Below are 21,150 nucleotides of genomic sequence, written 5' to 3'. Positions count from 1 at the left end.
CTCCCCCTCTTCCCTCACCCCAAACCGAGTCCCCCCCACCCTCAGCCTGTCTCCCCCTCTTCCCTCACCCCAAACTGAGTCTCCCCCACCCACAGCCTGTCTCCCCCTCTTCCCTCACCCCAAACTGAGTCTCCCCCACCCTCAGCCTGTCTCCCCCTCTTCCCTCACCCCAAACCGAGTCCCCCCCACCCTCAGCCTGTCTCCCCCTCTTCCCTCACCCCAAACCGAGTCCCCCCACCCTCAGCCTGTCTCCCCCTCTTCCCTCACCCCAAACCGAGTCCCCCCCACCCTCAGCCTGTCTCCCCCTCTTCCCTCACCCCAAACCGAGTCCCCCCACCCTCAGCCTGTCTCCCCCTCTTCCCTCACCCCAAACCGAGTCCCCCCCACCCTCAGCCTGTCTCCCCCTCTTCCCTCACCCCAAACCGAGTCCCCCCACCCTCAGCCTGTCTCCCCCTCTTCCCTCACCCCAAACCGAGTCCCCCCACCCTCAGCCTGTCTCCCCCTCTTCCCTCACCCCAAACCGAGTCCCCCCACCCTCAGCCTGTCTCCCCCTCTTCCCTCACCCCAAACCGAGTCCCCCCACCCTCAGCCTGTCTCCCCCTCTTCCCTCACCCCAAACCGAGACCCCCCACCCTCAGCCTGTCTCCCCCCTCCCCTCGTGACCCAAACACCCCGGGGACCTCCGTCACATCCCACCCTGCCCGGCGTCCACATTGAAAGAACTAAAGTTGGGGACAGGCCTCTCCCTCCATCCCATAATACCAGGCCGCCCATAGTAACGGTCGCTGGGCCTGGGCCCGGAATCCGTTGCCCCTGGAAACCGCGCAGGAACCGAGCGACCCGAGAGCGGCCTCAGGCCCGACTCCCAGTCCCCGGCCTCAGGCCCTCCCCGACTCCCAGTCCCCGGCCTCAGGCCCCTCCCCGACTCCCAGTCCCCGGCCTCAGGCCCCTCCCCGACTCCCAGTCCCCGGCCTCAGGCCCCTCCCCGACTCCCAGTCCCCGGCCTCAGGCCCTCCCCGACTCCCAGTCCCCGGCCTCAGGCCCCTCCCCGACTCCCAGTCCCCGGCCTCAGGCCCCTCCCCGACTCCCAGTCCCCGGCCTCAGGCCCCTCCCCGACTCCCAGTCCCCGGCCTCAGGCCCCTCCCCGACTCCCAGTCCCCGGCCTCAGGCCCCTCCCCGACTCCCAGTCCCCGGCCTCAGGCCCCTCCCCGACTCCCAGTCCCCGGCCTCAGGCCCCTCCCCGACTCCCAGTCCCCGGCCTCAGGCCCGCCCCGACTCCCAGTCCCCGGCCTCAGGCCCCTCCCCGACTCCCAGTCCCCGGCCTCAGGCCCCTCCCCGACTCCCAGTCCCCGGCCTCAGGCCCCTCCCCGATTCCCAGTCCCCGGCCTCAGGCCCCTCCCCGACTCCCAGTCCCCGGCCTCAGGCCCCTCCCCGACTCCCCGGCCTCAGGCCCCTCCCCGACTCCCAGTCCCCGGCCTCAGGCCCTCCCCGACTCCCAGTCCCCGGCCTCAGGCCCCTCCCCGACTCCCAGTCCCCGGCCTCAGGCCCCTCCCCGACTCCCAGTCCCCGGCCTCAGGCCCCTCCCCGACTCCCAGTCCCCGGCCTCAGGCCCCTCCCCGACTCCCAGTCCCCGGCCTCAGGCCCCTCCCCGACTCCCAGTCCCCGGCCTCAGGCCCCTCCCCGACTCCCAGTCCCCGGCCTCAGGCCCCTCCCCGACTCCCAGTCCCCGGCCTCAGGCCCTCCCCGACTCCCAGTCCCCGGCCTCAGGCCCCTCCCCGACTCCCAGTCCCCGGCCTCAGGCCCCTCCCCGACTCCCAGTCCCCGGCCTCAGGCCCCTCCCCGACTCCCAGTCCCCGGCCTCAGGCCCCTCCCCGACTCCCAGTCCCCGGCCTCAGGCCCCTCCCCGACTCCCAGTCCCCGGCCTCAGGCCCCTCCCCGACTCCCAGTCCCCGGCCTCAGGCCCCTCCCCGACTCCCAGTCCCCGGCCTCAGGCCCTCACCTCCTCCCCCCGCCCTGCTCCTGCCCCTCGCCGCCCTGAACCAGCTGCTGGCCGCCGGCGCCATCTCCTTCCAGCTGCCGTCCAACGCCAGGAAGTGTCTGCGGGAGGAGATCCACAAGGACAGGCTGGTGAGCGGAGAGTCCGAGCTGAGCGAACAGCCGGCCGCCCGCCCCCACCTCAAGGGGGGAGAGAGAGGGTGAGGGGGGGGGGAAGAGAGGGGAGAGAGAGAGGGGGGAGGGGAGGGGGGGGGGGGGTGGGGGAGGGGAGGGGGAGGGGAGGGGGAGCTTGTCCCCCATTCAGTCCGACCATGTCCCCCATTCAGTCCGACCTTGTCCCCCATTCAGTCCGACCATGTCCCCCATTCAGTCCGACCATGTCCCCCATTCAGTCCGACCATGTTCCCCATTCAGTCCGACCATGTCTGATTTGTATTTCACTCCATTTCCCCCCTTGGTTCCATTCCCTTTAATCCCCTCACCCAACAAAAATCCATCAATCTCAGTTTTGAAATTTTCAATTGACCCCCGGCCTCCCCCTTTTCCGGGGGAGAGAGTTCCAGATTCCCACTCCCCTTTGTGTGAGGAAATGCTTCCTGACATCACCCCTGAACGGCCGGGCTCTAATTTTAAGATTATTCCCCCTTGTTCTGGACTCCCCCCACCAGAGGAAATAGTTTCTCTCCATCGACCCCATCAAATCCTTTAATCATCTTAAACCCCTCGATTCGATCACCCCTTAATCTTCTACACTCGAGGGAATACAAGCCTCGTCTCTGCAACCTGTCCTCGTAATTTAACCCTTTTAGCCCCGGTGTTATTCTGGTGAATCTGCACTGCACCCCCTCCGAGGCCGATATATCCTTCCTGAGGGGACGGTGCCCAGAACTGGACGCAGTGTCTCCAGATGGGGTCTGACCAGAGCTCTGTCCAGCTGTAATATAACTTCCACCTCTTTGTATTCCAGCCCTCGAGATAAAGGCCAACGTTCCATTCTCCTTTTTAATGATCTTTTTGTACCTTTCCACCATTGGGAGGGTGGTGTGGGGAGGGAGCTGTGGGGGACAGTTCCGGGCTGGAGCCAGGGTGTAACCTCTCTGTTTCCCCTCCCCCAGGTGACGGACTCCTCCGGCCACATCCTGTACTCTCAGGAGGAGGCGACTAAGGGCAAATTCGCCTTCACCACTGACGACGACGACATGTTTGAGATCTGCTTCGAGAGCCGCCTGCCCCCGGGTGAGTGAGTCCGAGGGGGGGGTCCTGGGGTACGGGGAGGGCTCGGGCAGAAATAATAATAAAAGTGAAAATAGCTCACTGATAAGAAAAAGGGATGAGAACAAAGTCCAGGTCACAAATAGTGTCACAGGTAATATAAATACTTCAGGTTCATCAAAAAATACAGGAAATAATAAAATAACTGATTAAAAAATAATACAGCAGTGATGAAAAACAAGTGTGATATATTTAAGAAGTGAGAAAAACAGCATCAGAACCTACGAATTAAGAGCAGGAGTAGGCCATTCGGCCCCTCTGCCATTTGATAAGATCAAGGCTGATCCGATTGTGACCTCAACCCTGCTTTCCTGTCCATCTACTGTAACCTTTGACTCCCCTGTTAATCAGGAATCTATCGAACTCAGCCTTAAAAAGATTCACTGACCCTGCCTCCACCGCTCTCTGGGGAAGGGAGTTCCACAGACTCACCACCCTCTGAGAGAAAAAGTTTCTCCTCATCTCCGTCTTAAATGGGAGACCATTTATTTTTAAACTGTGGTCCCCGAGTTCTAGTCTCTCCCACAAGGGGAAACATCCTCTCAGCATCTACCCCTTCCAGTCTCCTCAGGATCTTATCTGTTTCAATAAGATCACCTCTCATTCTTCTAAACTCCAGTGTGTCCAGGCCCAACTTGTCCAACCTTTCCTCATAAGATAACCCCCTTATCCCAGGAATCAGTCGAGTGAACCTTCTCTGAACCGCCTCCAAAGCAATTATGTCCTTCCTTAAATAAGGAGACCAAAACTGCACACAGTATATTCTAGATGTGGTCCAGTCGGTCTGTTGCCCAAATAAGAGTTCTCTCCACAAGTGCAGATAGCATAAGGAATAAAACAAGTGAATCAGACAGTTAAAACAAGTATAAAAGGACTGTTAGCAACATAGCTGCCAGACTGGGCCTGCGGCAGGTGATGAGCAAACCAACACGAGAGAAAAACCTACTTGACTTTGCCCTCACCAATCCACCTGTCGCAGATGCATCCGTCCATGACAGTATTGGTAGGAGTGACCACCGAACAGTCCTCCCGGAGACGAAGTCCCGTCTTCGCACTGAGGACACCATCCAACGTGTTGTGTGGCACTACCACCGTGCTAAATGGGATAGATTCAGAACAGATCTAGCAGCTCAAAACTGGGCTTCCATGAGGCGCTGTGGGCCATCAGCAGCAGCAGAATTGTATTCCAGCACAATCTGTAACCTCATGGCCCGACATTTTCCTCACTCCACCATTACCAACAAGCCAGGGGATCAACCCTGGTTCAATGAGGAGTGTAGAAGAGCATGCCAGGAGCACCACCAGACGTATCTAAAAATGAGGTGCCAATCTGGTGAAGCTACAACACAGGACTACATGCATGGTAAACAGCGGAACCAACATGCTATAGACAGAGCTAAGTGATTCCACAACCAACGGATCAGATCAAAGCTCTGCAGTCCTGCTACATCCAGTCGTGAATGGTGGTGGACAATTAAACAACTTATGGGAGGAGGAGGCTCTGTAAACATCCCCATCCTCAATGATGGCGGAGTCCAGCACGTGAGTGCAAAAGACCAGGCTGAAGCGTTTGCAACCATCTTCAGCCAGAAGTGCCGAATGGATGATCCATCTCGGCCTCCTCCCGGTATCCCCCACAGAAGCCAGGGGGTTCAGGGACCCGTGTGGGAGTATGTCGTCCCCGTGGGTTTGGGGGTTCGGGGGCCCGTGTGGCAGTGCGGAGTCCCCGTGGGTTTGGGGGTTCAGAGGCCCCTGTGGGAGTGCGGAGTCCCCGTGGGTTTGGGGGTTCAGGGGCCCCTGTGGGAGTGCGGAGTCCCCGTGGGTTTGGGGGTTCAGGGGCCGTGTGGGAGTGCGGAGTCCCCATGGGTTTGGGGGTTCAGGGACCCGTGTGGGAGTACGGAGTCCCCATGGGTTTGGGGGTTCAGGGACCCGTGTGGGAGTGCGGAGTCCCCATGGGTTTGGGGGTTCAGGGACCCGTGTGGGAGTACGTAGTCCCCGTGGGTTTGGGGGTTCAGGGACCCGTGTGGGAGTGCGGAGTCCCCGTGGGTTTGGGGGTTCAGGGGCCCCTGTGGGAGTATGTCGTCCCCGTGGGTTTGGGGGTTCAGGGACCCGTGTGGGAGTGCGGAGTCCCCGTGGGTTTGGGGGTTCGGGGGCCCGTGTGGGAGTGCGGAGTCCCCGTGGGTTTGGGGGTTCAGAGGCCCCTGTGGGAGTGCGGAGTCCCCGTGGGTTTGGGGGTTCAGGGGCCCCTGTGGGAGTGCGGAGTCCCCGTGGGTTTGGGGGTTCAGGGGCCGTGTGGGAGTGCGGAGTCCCCATGGGTTTGGGGGTTCAGGGACCCGTGTGGGAGTACGGAGTCCCCATGGGTTTGGGGGTTCAGGGACCCGTGTGGGAGTGCGGAGTCCCCATGGGTTTGGGGGTTCAGGGACCCGTGTGGGAGTACGTAGTCCCCGTGGGTTTGGGGGTTCAGGGACCCGTGTGGGAGTGCGGAGTCCCCGTGGGTTTGGGGGTTCAGGGGCCCCTGTGGGAGTGCGGAGTCCCCGTGGGTTTGGGGGTTCAGGGGCCCGTGTGGGAGTGCGGAGTCCCCATGGGTTTGGGGGTTCAGGGGCCCCTGTGGGAGTGCGCAGTTCCATGACCATGGAGCAGTAATGTCGGCGGGGGCGCGGGTCCCACACGGGGTGTCGGCGGGGGCCGGTCCTAAGCTTGGTGTTTTCTTGTTCTCAGGCCATTTTCGAGTTCCTGACCAGCTGATTATTCTCAACACCAAACATGGAGTTGAAGCCAAGAACTATGAGGATGTGAGTGTCCGTGCTTTATATCCCCTTCCCTGCGGTAATGTAGAATCTACAGCAGAGAAACAGGCCATTCGGCCCAGTGGCTTCATGCTGGTGTTTATCCTCCACACGAGCCTCCTCCCACTCTGCCCCCATATCCCTCGATTCCTTTCTCCCTCATATACGCATCAAGCCTCCCCTTAAATACTATTCGCCTCAATCACTCTGTTTCGCAGCGAGTTCCACATTCTCACCGCTCTCTGTAAAGAAATTCCTCCTGAATTCTTTACTTGATCTTTTCGTGCCTCTCTTATATTTCGGCCCCCTTGTTCTGGTCTCCCCCACTAGTGGAAGCAGTTTCTCCACATTCACCAATCCTAATTTTGAATATCTCTATCGGGTCTCCTTTAAGTCTTTTACAGAGAAAAGAGCCCCAGCCTGCTCAATCTATCGTGACGGGCACGTCCGCATCCACTCAATTCCTGTAACGTCCTTGTAAATCCTTCCCGCACTGCCTCCAGTGCTTCAATATCCTTTCTGTAGTGTGGGTCTCTCAAGTCAACAATGGATTTACTACATCTTTGTCCGATCTTACAGGCCGTCTCTCTCTCTCTCTCTCCCTGCCCAGATTGCCAAGGCGGAGAAGCTGAAGCCACTTGAGGTGGAGCTGCGACGATTGGAGGATCTGTCAGAGTCGATCGTCAATGACTTTGCCGACATGAAGCAGCGAGAGGAAGAGATGAGGGACACCAATGGTAGGAGCACCCAGCACAGGCTTCAGTCTGCAACACCCGCCCCTTCTCCACTTACTGCTCTCGGTCTCGGGGACCCTGTCTCGTTCCTCGGTCAGCGTCACTCACCCCTCCGAGTCAGAAGTTTGTGGGTTTTAGCTCCCTCCACCTCCCGGGACATAAGCCCCTCTCCCCTTCTCTCCCCCATAGCATGAGCCTCAGCTTCATACGGTTATCCAGTCGTCCTGTGAAAGATGCAGTGGGCTCTGCTTCAGGCACTTTGTGGCAAAGTATCCCTTGCCCCAACTGCCCTCCACTCGCCCTCGGAGTAAAGAGGGGTGGTCCAGGGCTTGGGTACCAGGGGCCAGGAGTTAAAAGGACTGCAGGACTGATCCCCAGTGTCAAAGGGACTTAGTTTTTTAAAAAACGTACATTTATTTCGCCCCTTCCACGACCTCGGGATGTCCCAAAGGACTTTATAGCCAATAATGTACTATTTTGAAGTGTAGTCACTGTTGCAATTTAGGAAACGGGCAGCCAATTTGCGCACAGCAAGATCCCACAAACAGCGTTGTGATAATGACCAGATAATCTGTGTTTTAGTGGCATTGGTTGAGGGATAAATATTGGCCAGAACACCCAGGGGAGAATTCTGCTCTTCTCCCATTAGTGGCCGTGGGATCTTTTACGTCCACCTGAGAGGGGCAGGCAGGGACTCAGTTTAACGTCTCATCCGAAAGACGGCACCTCCGACAGTGCCGCACTCCCTCAGTACTGCACTGGGAGTGTCGGCCTGGATTAGGTGCTCGAGTCTCTGGAGTGGGGCTCGAACCCACCATCTTCTGACAAGGGGGCCTTGTGGAGGCAGATAAGATTCTGCATATTTTCATTCCAAGTTTGACTGCAGGATAAGGGAACGTGTGTACAAACTGGGGCGAGTGTGGGCAGGATGGAACACCCGGAGGGGAGGCTCTCAGTAGGGTAGCAGAGGGAAAACACAGAGTCCTTTCATGGGCCGTTAGATGGGGTGCTCCATGGGCTGGAGGCCTCCACTCATCTAAACCAGGGAGTTGGAGTCAGAGGGCTGGGACCTTTCCACACCAGAGGGCAGAGTTGTGGAATAAGTTTTTGGGGAAGGACGGTATAAACGGGGTCCAGAGACAGAAGGGATCATTTGAAGCCCCTGGGATTAAAGGGACAGTGGCTGCATGGTTACAAAATTGGCTAAGGGACAGAGAGTAGTGGTGAACGGTTGTTTTTCAGACTGGAGGGAAATATACAGTGGTGTTCCCCAGGGGTCAGTATTAGGACCACTGCTCTTTTTGATATATATTAATGACTTGCACTTGGGTATTCAGGGTATAATTTCAAACTTTGCAGATGACACGAAACTCGGAAATGTAGTAAACAATGTGGAGGATAGTAACAGACTTCAGGAGGACATAGACTGGTGGAATGGGCAGACACATGGCAGATGAAATTTAATGCAGAGAAGTGGGAAGTGATACATTTTGGCAGGAAGAATGAGGAGAGGCAATATAAACTAAATGGTACAATTTTAAAGGGAATGCAGGAACAGAGAGACCTGGGGAGTGCACAGACACAAATCCTTGAAGGATCCTGGGCTTTATTAATAGAGGCATCGAATACGAAAGCAAGGAAGTTATACTAAACCTTTCTAAAACACTGGTTAGGCCTCAGCTGGAGTATTGTGTCCAATTCTGGGTGCCACACTTTAGGAAGGATGTCAAAGCCTTGGAGAGGGTGCAGAGGAGATTTACTAGAATGGTACCAGGGATGAGGGACTTCAGTTATGCGGAGAGACTGGGATTATTCTCTTTTGAGCAGAGAAGGTTACGGGGAGATTTAATAGAGGTGTTCAAAATTATGAAGAGTTTTAATAGATTAAATAAGGAGAAACTATTTCCAGTGGCAGAAGGGTCGGTAACCAGAGGACACAGATTTAAGGTAATTGGCAAAAGAACCAGATGGCGATGAGGGTTTTATTTTACGCAGCGAGTTATGATCTGGAATGCGCTGCCTGAAAGGGCGGTGGAAGCAGATTTAATAATAACTTTCAAAAGGGAATTGGATAAACACTGAAAGGAAACATTTGCAGGGCTGTGGGGAAAGGGCAGGGGAGTGGGACTAATTGGACAGCTCTTTCAAAGAGCCAGCACAGGCATGATGGGCCGAGAGGCCTCCTGCGCTGTAAGATTCTTGGTGGTGGGATTGACCTGTTCGAAAGGGACAGGCATCACTCTGGGGTCACTGGGACATCCTGGGGTCACTGCGGGATCACTGGGGACAGTCTGTCGGCCTCTTGCCGCCATCTGACAAGATGGCGGCAGCTGCCATTTTTTCCAAGATGGTGGCCGCGCTTGCCGCCATTTTGTCCAAGCTGGCTTCATTTATTATATAAATAATTGAAAAGTTTAAAATGTAATATAAATAACTCAATAGTTTAATTCATTAAATAAGTAATGAATTGCTTATTTTGTTATATCAATAATTAAATTGTTTTCAAGTGTTTAATTTATTATATGAATACTTCAAATGTTTCATTTATTATAAAGAGAATTCAATAGCTTAAATTATTCAATTGATTAATTTATTATATAAATAACCAAGAGTTTAATTTATTGTATAAAAAATTCAACAGCTAAATTTATTATGTAAATAATTCAATTGTTCAATATATTATAAATAATTCAAGTGTTTAATTTTTTATGTAAATTATTGAATTGTTTAATTTATTCTATGAATAATTAAATTGATTAATATATTGGATAAATAATTCAGTAGTTTAATTATATAATAATTCAAGTGTATAATTTAATATATAAATAGTTCCGTTGTTTAATTTATTGTATAAATAATTCAATTGGTGAATTTATTATACAAATAAACAAGTGTTTAATTTATTAATGAAGCATTCAAGTGTATAATTTATTACATAAATAGTTTATTTGTTTAATTTATTATTTAAATAATTCAACTGTTTCATTTATTATCTAAATAATTCAATAGTTCAATTTATTATATAAATAATTAAAAGGTTTTAATTATTATATAAATAATTCAACTGTTTCATTTATTATATAAATAATTCAATAGTTTAATTCATTATATAAATAATCAATTGTTTAATTTCTTACATAACAACTTCAGTTGTTAAATTAAACTATTGAATTATTTTCATAAATTAAGCATCTAAATAATTCAATTGATGAAATTATTATACAAATAATTCAAGTGTTAAATTTATTCTGTGAAGAAACAATTGTTTAATTCATATAAATAATTCATGTTAAATTTATTATATAAAGAAACAATTGTTTAATTTATTATATAAATAATTCAGGTGTTTCATTTATTATATAAAAAAATCAATTGTTTAATTTATTATATAAATAACCAATTGTTTAGTTTATTATATAAAGAGGTCAAGTGTTTAAATTATATAATTAATTCACAGGTTTAACTTATCATACAAAGATTCAAGTGTTTATTTAATCATATTAATAATCCATTATTTAATTTATTGTATGAAGAATTTCAAAACATTATTTATTGTATAAATAATCAATTGTTTAATTTATTACACATAATCAACTGTTGACTTTATTATATAAAGAAGTCTCGTGTTTAATTTATTATATAAATAATTCAACTAAATATTGAATTCTTTATGTAATAAATTAAACGAAGGAATATTTATATAATGAATTAAACTATTGAATTATTTCTATGATAAATTAAACACTAATTGTTTATGTAATAAATTAAACAATTGATTATTTAATGAATTGAACGATTGAATTATTTATATAATAAATTAAACACTTGAATTATCTGCTTCCAATGTCTTTGTTTTTCGGCCTGATATTAAGATCATCAATGGCGGCTGCATCACCCAGCATGCAGCGCGGTGCAGATTGTGCCCTATCCGAATCAGTGGAGCCCAGTGCGCAGGCGCAGTAGTGACTCATTATCGGTCAGTGTGTCCTGAGCATGCGCGGCCAGTCGAGGCTGCGGGAGGAGCGCGTTCGGTGCAGGTCAGAGGATCGGAGCAAGAGGCTCAATAAACCCCGGGGCCCGGGTCCGGGCTCAGGCCCAGGCTCAGGCTTTACAAACCCCGAGTGCGGCCCCAGACCCGAATATAAAACAGTGAACATTATCCCCCCCTCACTACCCGCCGGGAAATGAAGGGGAAATGGGGATCGGTCAGGGAGCGTCTGTAAATGAAGGAGAAATGGTGATCGGTCAGGGAGCGTCTGTAAATGAAGGAGAAATGGTGATCGGTCAGGGAGCGTCTGTAAATGAAGGGGAAATGGTGATCGGTCAGGGAGCGTATGTAAATGAAGGAAAAATGGTGATCGGTCAGGGAGCGTCTGTAAATGAAGGAGAAATGGTGATCGGTCAGGGAGCGTCTGTAAATGAAGGAGAAATGGTGATCGGTCAGGGAGCGTCTGTAAATGAAGGAGAAATGGTGATCGGTCAGGCAGCGTCTGCAAAATGAAGGAGAAATGGTGATCGGTAAGGGAGCGTCTGTAAATGAAGGAGAAATGGTGATCGGTCGGGGGGCGTCTGTAAATGAAGGAGAAATGGTGCTCGGTCGAGGGGCGTCTGCAAATGAAGGAGAAATGGTGATCGGTCAGGGAGCGTCTGTAAATGAAGGAGAAATGGTGATCAGTCAGGGAGCGTCTGTAAATGAAGGAGAAATGGTGATCGGTCGGGGGGCGTCTGTAAATGAAGGAGAAATGGTGATCGGTCAGGCAGCGTCTGCAAATGAAGGAGAAATGGTGATCGGTCAGGGAGCGTCTGTAAATGAAGGAGAAATGGTGATCGGTCGGGGGGCGTCTGCAAATGAAGGAGAAATGGTGATCGGTCGAGGGGCGTCTGTAAATGAAGGAGAAATGGTGATCGGTCAGGGAGCGTCTGTAAATGAAGGAGAAATGGTGATCAGTCAGGGAGCGTCTGTAAATGAAGGGGAAATGGTGATCGGTCAGGGAGCGTCTGAAAATGAAGGAGCAATGGTGATCTCTATATCTTCAGTCATCCAGGGAGCTCCAGCTTTGGATGCTGTTCCTTTCCTCCTCGTGGGAATCTGTCTACTCTGTACCCAAACCAACTCCTCCTTGAAGGCCTCCCACTATTCAATTACTGTTCTGCCTGCCAATTTTTGATTCCAATCCACCTGGACAAGATCCCTTTTTAACTCACTGGAATTAGCCCTCCTCCAGTTAAGAATTTTCACATTTGACTGTCCCCTGTCCTTTTCCATAACTGTTCTAAACCTAATGAGATTATGATCACTGCTGCCCCACTGAAAGATGCTCCACCTGCCCCACTTCATTCTCCACACCGAGCCCACTGCTGTACTCACACTCTCACACTCACACTCTCTCACACTCACTCACACTCACACTCTCTCACACTCTTTCACACACTCACACTCTCTCACACCCTTTCACTTATGGTTTAGGGCCACTGAAAGATGATGCGATGGATTTGGATTTCAGCACAGGGAGGAGGGAGATTGTGTGGGACGGGGATTTACAGCTTTGAGTAATGAGAGAGGAAATAGTGCTCCATAGAAAGTAGAGTTATCTGATCTGAATTTCTATCCTGTAATTACAGTGATAACTTTTATAAACTCCTTTTACAGGGGAGGATTTACAGAGGGAAACTCAAACCAAAGATCACGTCAAGATCTGACAGAGTCACTCGATTCATCAGGACTTGAATATCATCGGCCTTTGAATGTGGAAGGAGAAATGTTTGTCTGTTCTGTCTGTGGGAGAAGATTTCAAACATCAGTGTGAGTGGAAAAGCACCGAGACACACACACACCCGAGTGAGAGTGTTCCAGTGCACTGACTGTGGAAAGAGCTTTCCCCAATTACACAGCCAGAAAAAACACCGCACCGTCCACAGCGGGGAGAAACCGTACACGTGTTCTGTGTGTGGACGAGGTTTCAACTGATCATCAACCTGGAGACACACAAGGACACCCGGACCATGGAGAAACCGTGGAAATGTGGGGAATGTGGGAAGGGATTCATTTCCCCTTCAGAGCTGGAAATTCATCGACGCCGTCACACTGGGGAGAGGCCGTTCTCCTGCTCCGTGTGTGGGAAGGGATTCACTCGGTCATCCCACCTCCTGACACACCAGCGAGCTCACTCTGATGAGAGACCTTTTAAATGTTCTGACTGTGAGAAGAGGTTTAAAAGCAAAAGTAATCTGATGTCACACCAACGCACTCACGCTGCGGAGAGGCCGTTCACCTGCTCTGTGTGTGGGAAGGGATTCACTCAATCATCCACCCTGTTGACACACCAGCGAGTTCACACTGGGGAGAGACCTTTTAAATGTTCTGACTGTGAGAAAAGGTTTAAATGCAAAAGGAATCTGCAGACACACCAATGTACCCACACTGGGGAGAGACCGTTCACCTGCTCCGAGTGTGGGAAGGGATTCACTCAGTCATCCACCCTGTTGACACACCAGCAAGTTCACACTGGGGAGAGCCCGTTCACCTGCTCCGTGTGTGGGAAGGGATTCACTCGGTCATCCCTCCTCCTGACACACCAGCGAGTTCACACTGGGGAGAGGCCTTTTAAATGTTCTGACTGTGAGAAGAGGTTTAAAAGCAAAATTGAACTGCTGACACACCAACGCACTCACACTGGGGAGAGACCGTTCATCTGCTCTGTGTGTGGGAAGGGATTCACTCGGTCATCTCACCTCCTGACACACCAGCGAGTTCACACGAATGAGAGACCTTTTAAATGTTCTGACTGTGAGAAGAGGTTTAACAGCAAAATTGAACTGCTGAGACACCAACGCACTCACACTGGGGAGAGGCCGTTCACCTGCTCCGTGTGTGGGAAGAGATTCACTCAGTCATCCATCCTGCTGAGACACCAGCGAGTTCACACTGGGGAGAGGCCGTTCACCTGCTCCGTGTGTGGGAAGGGATTCACTCGGTCATCCAACCTGCTGAAACACCAGCGAGTTCACACTGAGAGACCTTTAAATGTTCTGACTGTGGGAAGAGATTTAAAATCAGAAACGAACTGCTGAGACATCGACGCACTCACAGTGGGGAGAGACTGTTCACCTGCTCCGTGTGTGGGAAGAGATTCACTCGATCATCCCACCTTCTGAAACATTAACTTGTTGACACTATTGAGTGACCTTTTAATGCAGTGACTGTGAGAAGAGCTTTAGAAGCAGAAATGAACTGCTGACACATCAACGCATGCCCATTGGTTGAGAGACTGTTCACCTGCTCCGTGTGTGGGAAGGGATTCACTCAGTCATCACACGTGCTGAGACACCAGCGAGTTCATGAAATGAGCAGGTCCAACGAGCCGGTCTGTAACACAGGCCAATGACTCAGTGCAGCTCGTTACCCAGTCACTGGGCTCCGTTATAGCCTCTCCTGTCAGTAACACACAAAGAGAAATTGTAAATCTGAAACAGAAAGAGATAATGTATAACACTTCATATCCACCACCAGTTTTTCCCTCTTTCCGGCTTTTAAAACAATCTGTTTCACAGTTTGTCAAACCCGAAACAGCCTCTGGGATTTGCTGATTGAGAATTTCAGTGGAAATTGGGACCGTCATTAAGTATCGGAACAAATATCCCCGCTGAGGATTCGGGATTGTTACTGGTTTATTTATATCAGTGAGTGACCAATTTTAAACTCGGTGAGGGTCGAAACCTCAGGTAAGAGCCTGGGATAGACAAGAGATTCTTCAATGTATCAAGTTAAATTACACTGATTCCACCAACACTGGACATCACATCCCTCAAACATTGTTACCTGTTACTGTATAAAACTGGTGAGGGTGGAAATGGGAAATAACTGAAGAAAACTTCATTGTATCAAAGTTAATTCTGATCATTATTATTATACAAACATTCTACAGCCGGTCCCTTAAAAAGGACCCAATATCAAACCAGTCCCCAGTCCTTGGGCCTGTGCCTATGTTGTGATTTGCACCCGCTTCTGACTGACTTGGTATCAGACGCACTCCCGTCAACAGTAAACGGATGGAGCTGGATCCATAAGAGAAAAATGAGGACCGACCTCCGCGGTTCTCCCAGAGTGCGGGAGGCGGAGTAACAGCAGCAGACAGAGAGATCTCTCTAAACCAGCCGCTGCCGCCGGAGAGAAGCGAGTCCCGTTCCGAGCCGTGTCTGTCAGGCGCCCGCTGACCCTCTCTTCACTGAAGGGGACCGATTCAGCACCAACTCACACACCCACCATTGGATCATTGAATCACCTTCAACACCTGAATTACATCACCACTTAATCCTCTATACACGAGGAAATACAAACCTTGTCCACACAACTTGCCCTCACAATGTAACCATTTTAGCCCCGGTATCATTCTGGTCTTTCTGCGCTGCACCTCCCGCAAGGCCAATATATCCTTCCTGAGGTCTGGTGCCCAGGACTGAATGCCGTACTCTAAATGTGGCCTTAGCAGAGTTTATAGAATTCTAACATAACTTCCACCCTTTTGAATTCCAGTTCACTTGAGATAAAGGCCGACATTCCATTAGCCATTTTAATTATTTTTTGCACCTGTCTGCCAACTCGTCATGATTTCCCGAAGTATCTCTGCTCACCCACAGTTCCTGGCTTCTCACCATTTCGAAAATACTCTGATTTATCTTGCTTAGGGCCAAAGTGGATGGTCTCACACTTCCCCAGATTGAAACTTTGAACAGTCTGGGGCTCTTTTGTCGAGAAAAGAGAAGGCTGAGGGTGACCTGATACAGGACTTTAAGATTATGCAAGGGTTTGATCGGTCAGATGTAGATAAGGTGTTTGTACTTTTGGGAGTGGGGACGTCAGAACTTAGGGCCATGAATATAATAGTCATCAATAAATCCAATCTGGCATTCAAGAGAAACATATTTATCCAGAGAGGCGTTAGAATGTGCAGCTCGCTCCCACAAGGAGTAGTTAAGGCGAATCGCATAGATGCATTTACGGTGAAGTGAGATAAACACATGGAGGAGAAAGGAATATTCGTGTTTGCTCATCGAGTTCGATGAAGAGGGGTTGGAGGAGGCTCGTCTGCAGCATAAACACCGGTATAGTCTGGTTGGGCCGAATTGCCTGTTTCTGTGATGTACATTCTATGTCATTCCATGTAAACTCCATCTGACACAGTTTTACCAACTCACTGAATCTATCAATTTCCTTTTACAACTTTATGCTCCCATCTGCACTACTCACTGTGCCTCCTAACTTGGTGTCATCAACAAACCTGGATATACCGCTCTCTATTCCTTTATCTGCCTCATTTATACAGATCCCTGGGGGACACCACTAATCACATCCTGTCAATTTGAGTACATACCCATTAACCCTACTCTCTGTCTCCTACCTCCAAACCAACGCCCTCCCCATGTCAATGGGTTGCTTTGAATTCCACATGTCAACAGAAATGAGAACAGTCTCTGATGTTAAACCTTAACGAATGCCTCTGGAAGTCAATACACACATAACCCCCATAGACACTCCATTATTTACCACGTTCGTTACATCTTCAAAAAGTTCAACTATTTTCGTTAGACTTGACTTACACTTTACAAATCCATGCTGGCTCTCTCTGATCAATTCATGTTTATCCAAGTGCTCAGTCATTCTTTCCCTAATAACAGATTCTGGTAACTTCCCCACAACAGACGACAGACGAATCGGTCTATAATTTCCTGTTTTATCTCTCCTACCCTTCCTAATTAATGGAATGACATTTGAATTTTTTCAATCCATGGAACAATTCCTGAATCAAGAGAGATTTGAACGATCATGACTAAAGCATGTCCAATTTCCTCACCTATTCCCCTTCGTCCCCTGGGATGGTAAACATCAGGCCCTGGAGATTTGTCTATCTTTAGTCTAATTATTTTCTCCATTACCATTATTTTACTTACACTGAATCCCCTTGATTTATTTTCAGTTTTCCTCGTGTCTCTGGTTTATTATCCTCATGCTTCTCTGTGAGTATTTAGCAAGTCTGCCATTTCCTGATTTTCAATTACAATATCACCTCCATCTGTCTTTAAGGGGCCCACATTACTCTTAGTCACCCTTCTTTCTCTTAATATACGTGTAAAAACCTTAAAAGTTGTCCTTAATTTCACTCACAAGTTTTTCTCGTTTTCCCTCTTTGCACCTTTTACGATTTTTTTTAGTTTCAGCACCACAATAAACAACTCTTCACTGTGAAATTTGTTCAATTAGTTCTTCAGTGTCAGAGCGAGAATTGTCCATCCCTAATTTATTTAAAGTAACAAACACAAGCACAAATATTCATTCGTGTATTAAAGCACTGATGGACACAGAAAGATAAACACAGCTTGAAACGCAGTCAGTATCAGGATTCACAGGGAAACGGGCAAGCAAAATGGACAAAGATAAAACAGTCTGAACCCACAACAGAATGTGACGTGTAGCTGATAGATATTAATGAGAGGAGGTGAGAGACAGTACCATGAATTGGCACCGTGGCTTAGTTGGTTAAAGCACCTGTCCAGTAAACAGGAGATCCTGGGTTCAACTCCCAGCGGTGCCTTTGTGTAATTCGTGGTGTTTAGTGAATTTGAGAAGCACACAGTGCTGTGTTTTGGTCAGGATCCAACACGGAACTGATCAGGAGGTCTTTTCAAAAATGCCTTTTCATCACACAGACAGCCCTCTCAGAGAATGTGTCCGTGACACGTTCTTGTTTCTGGGCTCGTTGAGGTCGGGGTATAATTCTTGATTCGATGTTTCATACCCTGGAGAAACCCTAATTTAGCCCTGGACTTTTGATCTTGATCTGCGGTTCAAAGTTTTGCGAAGAGTGAAAAGGAGTCCCCAAATCACTCCACCTGAATCTCAAGCGCTTTTGAAAGAAATTCAGTTCAAACAATCAGGACTTTAAAGGCACCTCAATGACCTGCACTTTCATTGAACGAGCTTTGCTTCCAATTACATTCAACCTTGAAACCGCTCTGGGTTTTCCCCTCACTGAAGCAGAGTGTGGCCGCTCTGTATCTGTGATCATGTCGGTGACGAGGTTCGCTTTGATATTGGTCGCTTTCAATTTTTAAGATCTCGCCAAGCTCAGGGAAAAGAAACCGCGAATCGAATTGTCCCTGTAAGTGATGAATTGAAGGGATTGGTGCTCCAAGCAGATCTGGAAAATGCGCAGTGCGGTCGCTCAGGAATTCCAAATCCACCCTCTCGCCACTCCCCCCGTCTCAGTCTTTCCATCTTTACCCTTCACTGCCGGTGTTCCAGGTTCGATCATCCGTGGCCGTTCAACGAAGCCTGAGAAGTCCATGAGGGAAAAACACAGAGAGTCAAGAGACAGAGACAAGGTGGGATCAAAGTATAGGAAGAAATAGGATCAATGTCAAGTTCTGCGAACGGGCAGAATTTAAGATGGAGCTTGGGAGAGATTCCTTCACGTGTCTTGCAATTTTGCAAGAGACCATTGGGCTCCGAATTAAAAGCATGAGCCGCGCTGGAGAGTCTCTCTGAGAGAGGGAATGCGGTTCGTCAACTCCAGTTCATCGTTATTTGAGCAGTAAACATAACTTTAAGAAGTCGCGCTGCGAGGAGGATTCGAACGTACGCAGGAAATCCCCAGGGGATTCCGAGTCCAACGCCTTAACCACTCGGCCATCGCAGCTACAAACATCTGTTATGCACGGCTGTAAATCAGAATGTGTAGGTTTATCACAAGCGATCTGTGATACAATGTTCTCTCCGACAGGTGAAAGGCCCTGATCCCTGGTCTGTGCTGATTCTCTGATGGTTTACTGGGTAAAGGCCCTGATCCCTGGTCTGTGCTGATTCTCTGATAGTTTACTGGGTAAAGGCCCTGATCCCTGGTCTGTGCTTATTCCCTGATAGTTTAGTGGGATTCATTCTGTATCTCTCAGTCTCTGGTACTGTGTGTGAGTGTGGGATTCATTCTGTATCTGTCAGTCTCTGGTACTGTGTGTGAGTGTGGGATTCATTCTGTGTCTGTCACTCACTGATACTGTGTGTGAGTGTGAGATTCATTCTCTGTCTTGTCAGCAGTGTGTGTGAGAGTTTGTGATTCATTCTTTATCGGCAGTCTCTCATACTGTGTGTTAGTGTGGGATTCTTTCGGTATCTGTCAGTCTCTGTTTCTCCATGTGAGTGTGGGACTCATTCTTTATATACAGTCCCCAGTACTGTATGTGGGAGTTGAATTCATCCTAAATATGCAGTTACTCATACTGCATGTTAGTGTGGGATTCATACTGTACCTATCAGTCCCTGGTACTTGATGAGAGTGTTGGATTCATTCTGTGTCTGTGTGTCTTTGGTACTGTATCTGAATGTGAGTTTCATTCTGTATCTGTACATAATTATTCTCTCAGATTACATTATTGCGTTCAATACTTCAGCTTTAATATCTTAATGTTTGAAGAGTTTTACTCCTTATTTAATTTGTAAATATGGACGAACTTTAGGATTTAATGTTGGAGGTTTTAATCAGATAATTTGTGTGCTTTTTGGACCACGATTAAATCTGTATCTCTGTGAGTAATATTGTGGATGATAATGAATCTTTCAAACTGATAAGGTGACATTTTTGAATTGGTTTGTAATGTGTAGATCAGTCTGTAGAAATGGAATTGATACTGTATCTTTCAGTCTAATATTGTATGAGATTTTTGGACTGGTATATAATGTGTATCTCAGTCTGCACTAATAGAATTGATACTCTATCTTTAAATTTCATTCTACGAGTGCATTCTGAACAGGTATCTAATTTGTTTCTCAGGTTTACTATATTTCAGTATTTCTCAATCGATACTGTATGTGAGGTTTGGATTTGTTTGCAATTTGTAGCAAATGGTTCACTTTTCGAATGGATATTTCATGTATTAAAGTCATGTGTGTGAGAGTTCTGGGATAGTATTCAATTGGAATCTCAGGTACATTATTGGGATTCATTCTGTCCCTTTCAATCGGATACCATGTGTGATTTCTCTCTGGTATTTAATTCGTAGCTGTGTTGCCCTATTGTGAGATTGACACAGTGCCTTTCAATCTGAGAGTGTGATTTTGGACTGGGATTTTTGTATCTGCCTGTCAGCGGGACTGAGTTCGGGGCAAATGGAACAGTGTCTGCCTCACCCGCTCTGTTTGAATGTTGGATTGAAAGTGTGTCTCTGGAACTTGGGATCAGTGTGGGACTGACTACTTCTACTGTCTGAGACTGTGGAACTGATGACCTGTCTGTGTCTCTGTGCTCTGTGGGTGATAATGTACCTCCTGTGTGTGAGAAGGAGCTGGCTGCACTCCTCCTTGTGCCTCGGGTGGAGGAAACATCACATTCATTCTGGATCATTCAAGGATTCGCCTGTGGAAAGAAAATGATCTCTTGTAACCCAAGAAACGGTGAGGTTGAAAATAGAATAGAGATCAGTTTAATATCTCTGCTAATGATCATTTTGAATATCCACAAATGAAAACCAGTGATACAAACAGTGTCAGTGTCTGACTCCACTGCAGCACTCAGCTTCTGCACACCAGGTGTGTTGGGCTATTTTACAACAATTTAGTGACATCCAGACACAACCCAACCCCTGCACTGATCCATGAATGGGACTACCCGATGGGGCAGGGACCTTTGTCCAGGTCAGGTTTCTAATCCCCTCTCCCATGGGACTAACCGTTCAACCGAAACCAAACAGCCGCTGTTTAAATTGTGTCCTTCACACTTCTCACCTGATGCCTGCAATAGATGCTCTTTGTATAACTCCCCACATCCTTACTGTCCGGCTCTGTTTCCACTCTTCACTGTCCAATAACAATAAACAGGGTGAGACTGGAACTAAACCAGGACCATTCACTCCTGGTTTGGGGAGTGAAAGCAGCAATGGTTTTAATAGCAGGTTCTTCCCATCCTCTCTCCCTTCCCCTGGACACACCCTGTCCACACACAGCCCGAGAATGACCTCTCCCTTCCCCCCCTCTCACTCCATGTTCCGGGACCAGTTCCTGATCCACTCCGCCTCTTCCAAACAGCCCCCGGACTCCCCCTGCCCTTCCCCCGGACTCAATGCCGATCTCTGAGCCCATCTGCGGACACGGTCCCGGAGCGATGAGCTGCTGTAACGAGGCTGCTCTTTGCTCCCTTCCCCCGGGGGCCGTGATCTCTCCATTCCCGCCTGTCTGAGCAAAGGAAGTGGGTCTGGGGGAAAGGTCAGAGGGAATGGGCTCCACAGGCAGTGCAGGAACATGCACCAGAATGGGAAACAGATGGGATTCCACCAGTGCCTAACGCTGGAATCCAGACTGACTTTACAATCTCCAACTA

The 21,150-nt window shown here is 48.8% G+C and overlaps 2 non-coding genes across 2 annotated transcripts; one reads left to right on the top strand and one right to left on the bottom strand.

The window, feature by feature from the left end:
• The first annotated feature begins 17,302 nt into the window (after window positions 1-17,302).
• Window positions 17,303-17,376, top strand: trnat-agu (transfer RNA threonine (anticodon AGU)). Its single transcript has one exon. It is a non-coding gene; the product is annotated as a tRNA-Thr (tRNA).
• A 1,022-nt stretch (window positions 17,377-18,398) lies between these two features.
• Window positions 18,399-18,480, bottom strand: trnap-cgg (transfer RNA proline (anticodon CGG)). The gene has a single exon. It is a non-coding gene; the product is annotated as a tRNA-Pro (tRNA).
• Window positions 18,481-21,150: the final 2,670 nt, after the last annotated feature.

The sequence above is a fragment of the Heptranchias perlo genome, unplaced genomic scaffold (assembly GCF_035084215.1).
Source record: "Heptranchias perlo isolate sHepPer1 unplaced genomic scaffold, sHepPer1.hap1 HAP1_SCAFFOLD_282, whole genome shotgun sequence".
NCBI lineage: Eukaryota > Metazoa > Chordata > Chondrichthyes > Hexanchiformes > Hexanchidae > Heptranchias > Heptranchias perlo.
This window is presented reverse-complemented; position numbering and strand designations above follow the sequence as displayed.